The sequence below is a fragment of the Pieris napi genome, chromosome W (genome assembly GCF_905475465.1).
Source record: "Pieris napi chromosome W, ilPieNapi1.2, whole genome shotgun sequence".
NCBI lineage: Eukaryota > Metazoa > Arthropoda > Insecta > Lepidoptera > Pieridae > Pieris > Pieris napi.
In genome coordinates, this window is record NC_062258.1 from 541507 (window position 1) to 548529 (window position 7023).

Consider the following 7023-nt stretch of genomic DNA (forward strand, 5'->3'; position numbering starts at 1 on the left):
TTGTGTTGTCTGTGCCGTCTTAAAACTAACAATCGAATTGCAACTATTTTGTTTTTGTTTAGGTGCATATTCAAAATTAACTTAATTATTATTTTCACCGATCAATCTCCATCGTGCCTTCTCCATCTACACGACACTGGCGAAGTACCTTGTGCCCAGTTGGCACAAATAAAAGCCATAGAAAAAGAAAAAAAAAGACATTAAACAATACATTTACAAACTAAGTATGAACTTAATCTAGATTCTAGACTAATTACCAAAATCTTCGGGGCTTTATGATAGCTCTGCCGAATGAAGAATAAGTTGTGTGGTGAGTACGTGTATTTGGTGTATGTGATGTGTTTGTTTTAGATTCTTGGACAGGATTATTTCTACCAGGGGATTGATAATGTTATGCTATGTTATGTCTCTCTTGCCAAGACCATTCATTTTCTTTAGACAAAAGCATTCTTAAATTAGAAGTTTTTTCTGACAGATTCTCTATGTATGAGCCTAAGTATGTAACCATACCTAAAAATCTTTGTAATTCTGTGACATTTGTAGGGGGTGGCATACTGCAAATGGCTTTGACTTTGTTTTCATCAACTTTCACACCATCTTTAGAAAAGATGTGTCTTAAGTACTTGCCTTTACTTTTAGATATATTAGACTTTTCTTTATTAAATTTTATTCCTAACTCCCTAGCTCTATCTAAGACTTGTTTTGGGAAAAATTTACGAGCTAGCCGCCGGATTTTTGGGGTTTTGGGGGTGGGGGGGGGGGTCTACTGCTACCCCCCTGTACCATCCCCAACATGCGGAACCCCATGGTTATGGAGATATTCATGGTTAAAGTTTTGAGGTTAGAATAGCGCTATTTAGTTATTTACAATAGTCTGTGGGAGGGGGTCTAGCTCTATGACATCTCCGGCGCTGCAGGAGACAACTCCCTCCGCCCCAGCGTAAAAAAAAATATTAATACACAATTAACAACAGGCATTTTATCCAAGCCTGCGCAACCTCGGCGTTTTGGTCCAAATATTCATATATTAACCTAACCTAACCGATCTAAATAATATTTGTTTTTTTGGACAGCTCCGACCTAAATAATAATTGTTTATTCAAGCCTCGGCAACTCGGCGTCTTGGTCGCCGAAGGCGACCAAATATTCATATACTAACCTAACCTAACCGATCTAAATAATAATTGGTTTTTTGGACAGCTCCGGCGCTACGGGAAATGCAGCCCCTCCACCCTTGCGTGCGTGGGGGCTGCTCTTCCTCCGCGCCTCCGATTATTTATATACACTCAGGGGTAAGACAGACAAGACCACGTGGATAGTGGGGTGCTCTGATTCGGTTTTGGGTATGATCGACTACAAGTTATGATCTTGTACAATCTCACTAACTAGTGTATTCTAGAAATAAGAATGAAATTTGGTGATATTATGAAGATGCATAAATAAAACCAGAGGTTAAGGTTTGTATATATATTTAATTGCCTCAATTAATTGGATAAACGGATCTTTTTTATTTTTCATAACATTTCTACGCCACAAATACTCACTCCACAATCACATCGCCAAAGTTTTGGGGATGGTTGTAATTGTCTTTGTAAAAAAATCTTTTCACTACACGCCATTGGGACTCAATACGTTGAGTGTGAGTCCCATCTGCTGCAACGAATGGATTATTCGGGTCACTATGATTGACCTTTTTATGGTGATACCCGTTCTCTGCCAGACTATCGTAAGCACGCCAGCAATCTGTGTGGATTGTGGTGCCCACTTCCACGTGCTTTTTTATCAGGGGCACCAGGACCTCTTCAGACCGCACATTGTCCGGGCACACCTCCAAGCGCAAGTCCTCGCTTCCATCTTCTATCATACCTAGGACCCAGTGCCCTTCAACTCGTCTTCCTAAAAATAGAAATAAGTAATTAATTATTTAAAAAATTATAATTTGATTAAAAAATTATAATTAATTATGACTTATTTATTACCTTTATTATATTTGCGCCGGCCGAATTTGCTTTCGTCAATTTGTACAATTTTTCCAGGGCCACCTATTTTTCCTTTTATTTGTTGAGTCTCTAAATAATAAATTACAATAACTTCTCGACAATAACTGTACCAGTCTGTGATGGTGGCCCTGGACAAGCATGTATTTGTTTCGTCACGATGAGGATCATCGAATATGGTCGATCATCGTCCCTCTTCGTGGGACTTGCGATGTGCAAAACAGTATATCAAATAAAATATCCTTGGCAATGGCAACCCTGACTTCTCGAACCATGTTCCTGTGGCCCTTGATGTACGGGACTTGGCTCTACAGCTCCCTCTGCTACATACAAAGGCCCCAACTGTGGTGTTAGCCGTCAAATCCAGGCGCATCAGCTGGCGGTGTACACGGCACATTTTGTTGGCTAAAATGAGCCCATGCTCTTCAGCAAAAGCCAAACACTGCTCCCGGGTTCCCAGTTGCCTGACAAGCCGAGGTAAATTGTACATAGGCAATATTTCGCCCACATAAATGCCGGCACACATAGAGGTCATCTTCAAAATTGGAGCCTGACTCCACAGAGTGAGAAGTGGATGGCCCAGCTAAAAATAAAGACATGATTAATGAACCAAAAATGATGAAAGGTCCCGCGAAACATAGATACATTGATAGACTGTAAGTATAAATTATCAATAAAATGTATTGAAAATTTGAAAAATTAAAATATCTCGAAAACGAGTAATTTCCGCAGAAAAACCTTTTAGTAGAGGTGTGTATAAATAAGTATCTTTACATTAAAGACATTTTTGTAGAGAAAAGCTAATTCTTTTACCTTCGTTTTCAATAGGAGCGGCGGCAGATTCGGCAGACGACGCCATTTTAACAAGTCAAGTCAAAACACGTATTGCAGACTTAAATCCAACAAACAAGCCAAGGTCGATAAATTGTGCAGATATCAGAATCCAAAAAACAAGCGAAGGTCGATAATTGTGCAGATATCGGAGTCCAGAAACAAGTAAAAGTCGTTAAAAAATATCAAAACTTGGGATTACAAAACTCGCGTACGCAGGATAGCAACGGAATGGCGCATCAAACGCATAACAAGACGCTCGCTATATGACGTTTCATGAAATGTGACGTTTCGTTCCGTTTCAAATAAATATTACTAAAAATTCGTAATTATAAATAAATACTATAAACAACATAACATTAAAAATATTGTATTTTGATAAAATACGAATTGGTTTTACAACAATATTTCGCTACAATAAATATGTTATACAAAAATTACATTACATTTTTAAAAAAAACTAAGCGTCTCCGCGGGGTAAGGGGGGTGTCATTTAAAAGGGTAAACCAACCCCAACATAATCCAATATTAATCATCCCCAAATTCTTGCGGCTAGCTTGTAAGTCCGACCCCTTGTTTTAATCTAAAATCATGTTCTTCTTTTGTTTGACCATAAATTAGGAAATCGTCCATCATAATTTGGACTCCTGAAATGTCACTGAATCTGTTTGTCATGATGGAATGAAACAGTTCTGGAGCTGCATTTATCCCGAAGGGTAGTCTTAGGAATCTATATCTACCTTGAGGTGTGATGAATGTACATAGCTTTGAAGAAGCTTCATCTAATTTAAGCATATAAAAACCTTTGTTTGCGTACCAGAGTGGCTGGATTTAATTTCATCAATAGTTGGAAATTGATAATGAGGACGCACAATGACTTTATTAAGTTTTCTTGGATCAATGCACAGGCGTAGTTTACCATTCTTTTTTGAGGCAATTACAATTGAGCTAACCCATTTAGTAGGTTCCTCGACTTTGGTTATAATTTGATCTTTTTCTAACATGGCTTATTCTTCTTTTAATTGTTCTAAGAGACTGAATGGACATCTATAGATGGTACAGCATCAGGCTTCATTGACAAATGACATTCGTAATCTTTAAGACAACCTATTCCTGAGAAGAGATCTTTATATTCAACAAGCTGTGATACATTGACAGACTCATGAAATTGGACATTATGGATTCTTTTGACTAATTTTAAATTCTCACAACTGTTGCGACCAATAATATTTCTACAAGGTATATCTATAATGTGGAAATTGACATTGTATACTTTGTTGTTATGTGTGACAGACAGAATGCATTGACCTACTGTAGGTAATACTTCACCGCTAAAGGTTGAAAGTTTGTGATTACTTTTCTTTAAACTACTCAATGACAAATTAAGTTTTTTGTAAGAGTTAAATGATAAAATGTTAGTGTCAGCACCTGTGTCAAGTAAAAAGTCTACATTCTTACTATTTATGGACAAAGTTATATGATAAGGGTTTCTTTGGCTGACAGAAATCTCATTAGTGAAAAGACTATTTAGAAAATAAGTATCAATGGGATTACCCATACTTTTTTCTTCTATGAATCTCACATGTGTGCTGCGGCAACACTTGGCAAAGTGATTCGGCTTGTGGCAGTTGTTACAGATGACTCCCATGGCTGGACATTTTGTACGGTGAACTTGACCACATCTGGAGCAGTTCCTTATAGAAAAACATACATATAAAAAAGTAGGTTACATAAGTTATTAGGCAACGGGCGGCGTTATCGCTAACAAGCGATTTCTTCCAGGCAACCCTAGTATGGTAAAATATAGAAAGAAACACATACAGAGGATAAAGTACAAGAAGTGCATAAATAATTTAAAAAAAAAAATCGTAAAATAACATGTAACACTAACTATAACTAAAGTAAACTAAAATCTAAGTTAATCTAAAATCTAAGTTAATAATCTATTTAATATATAAAATTCTCGTGTCACAATAATTGTTTTCCCATACTCCTCCGAAACGGCTTAACCAATTCTTATAAAAAAATTTATGCATATTCAGTAAGTTTGAGAATCGGACAACATCTATTTTTCATCCCCCTAAATGTTAAGGGTGGTCCCACACCTAAATTTTTATTTTTTACACAAAACTTTTTGTTTTATTTTTTTTATGATACAGCATACAAAAATACATACAACCCTTAATTGTCATCCCTCTACGATCAACCCCTATTTTTTATAATAGTAGATAATTATTTTTATTGAACTAAAAAAATGTTTCCTAGAAATTATATACCTACAGTCCAAAACGACGTTTTCCGGGTCAGCTAGTAATAATATTTAAACAAATATGTAAAAGTTAATCCTAGGATTATCGAGTCACAACAGCTATTATATATATGTAGCTAATTACGAGGCAGGAGATAAATGCTCAAAAAGAAGATTTAAAAAAAAAAAAATTAAAGACAGCTCGTCTGATACCAAGAGGTAAGGAGTTCCAAAGCAGAAGACTGCACAGTAAAGGAAGAGTGATAGAATAAATGTAATATTAAGTAGATTAATAAAATAAAACTGTTATTATTTTTTATTGTATTATTATTTAACATAAAAGATATAAAGCAGTTTTGGTGTAGTGGTATCAGCATGTTATTCTCATCCTTAGGGTCGTAGGTTCGAACCCCGGCTGTTTACCAATGTAATTTCTGTATATTTTTTAAAAAATCGCTCGTACGGTGGTGTATAAAATTGTAAAGAAACCGAGTTGCCATATACACAAAAGTCGGCGGGGTATGTCAGGCACAGAAGGCTCATCTACGTGCCTATTTGATGAACAAAACCAAGGATCACGAAACATACAAAAACCTGAAAAGGTTGTAGCGCCACTTATTTTTTTATAAAGAATAAATCAGAAAAAGAAGTTATCAGCCTGTTAATAAAGTGAAACAGTTTCGATTGTAGTTGTACAATATTGATTGATGCATGTAGTAATTTAAACTCGCTAATTGGTTAAAAAGAAACATTGTACCAAAGAATTAATAATAAACATACAGTTTATTCATAAAAACTAAATCAATTTAATTTAATCACCCTTGTTACTAAAGTACTAATTTGTCTCTTTCTGTCAAATTGTGGTAAAGCTGTGATGAAAAGAGAGATGTGTACTTTAGTCAAAACGATGCAATTAGATATTTTTTGAATTGTCTCTTAGGACGAGTTTTAAATAATTTTACCAGACTGAGATCGCGGACGAACCCTGGTCGAGCCTATAGTGTAGATCCGGTTAAAATTATCTTTTATCTAGAAATTCTTACTACGACTTTCGAAAATACTTCTCACGTAAGTACTTATCTAAAATACTGAATTGAAATTATGTAATTTTTACTTCACTAAAAATTACTTCATTTTTCTACGGTCCATTTAAAACTCATAATTATTCAACAATAATTTCTTTTTTTGTTTACAATTGTTTATATAATTTGTTTTTATCTGTCTTATATTATTTCTGTTTTCTTAGAAAAAGAGGGGTTTCTTACGTTCGCGTAAAGAAGACGACAGAGGCGTTCAGTAACTCAGTAACTTCCTAGGCGTAGGTGCGACCAGGTCTTCAGCGTATGTGCCGAAGTCTGCCCGAGAGAGGGAACTTGATAGAAGATCAGATGATAGCGATCAGCTTAAATCGTGGGGATCGGCAGATAATATACAGGTACTGTCTGCGTGTTATTGTGTTTAAAAATTAAATTTTGTGTACATGTCTAATCAAATGATACAGTTATAATAATTTTAGTAAAAACAAATATTATGTCTAGGACATTGTCAATACATAATATTTTCTGAAACAACGCCATCTATGAATGTAGTATATGATTAGTTCACGTGTCTTAAATTTCAAAATTAATGGTCCAAACTGGCATCGACAACTTAGTTTATTCGTTTTCCGCTAGATGTCTCTATATCAAATTTCTAAACTTACGTAATATCCAATAGATGTCGCGACTGTTTCTTTTAACTTCGTTTTAACACAGTAAAACTACTTAATATACAAAACAGTGTTTGTTCGAACACTTATAACTCGAGAACGGTAGGATCGATTTGAATGATTTATAGAATAGCAGAATAACTATTAAAACATTGGTTGGTTGAAGAATAACATACGATTCCATCATTTAAGGTTCATTCCGTCGATCCGGTAAACTCTTCCCTCATCTGAACATATTT

The 7023-nt window shown here is 35.3% G+C and overlaps 2 long non-coding RNA genes across 2 annotated transcripts; both read left to right on the forward strand.

Annotated features, from left to right (window-relative positions):
- Positions 1–225: 225 nt before the first annotated feature.
- Positions 226–6511, forward strand: LOC125062033. Its single transcript, XR_007119133.1, has 2 exons — positions 226–310; positions 6323–6511. It is a non-coding gene; the product is annotated as an uncharacterized LOC125062033 (long non-coding RNA).
- LOC125062036 lies at positions 2522–3152 on the forward strand. Its single transcript, XR_007119135.1, has 2 exons — positions 2522–2653; positions 2826–3152. It is a non-coding gene; the product is annotated as an uncharacterized LOC125062036 (long non-coding RNA).
- Positions 6512–7023: the final 512 nt, after the last annotated feature.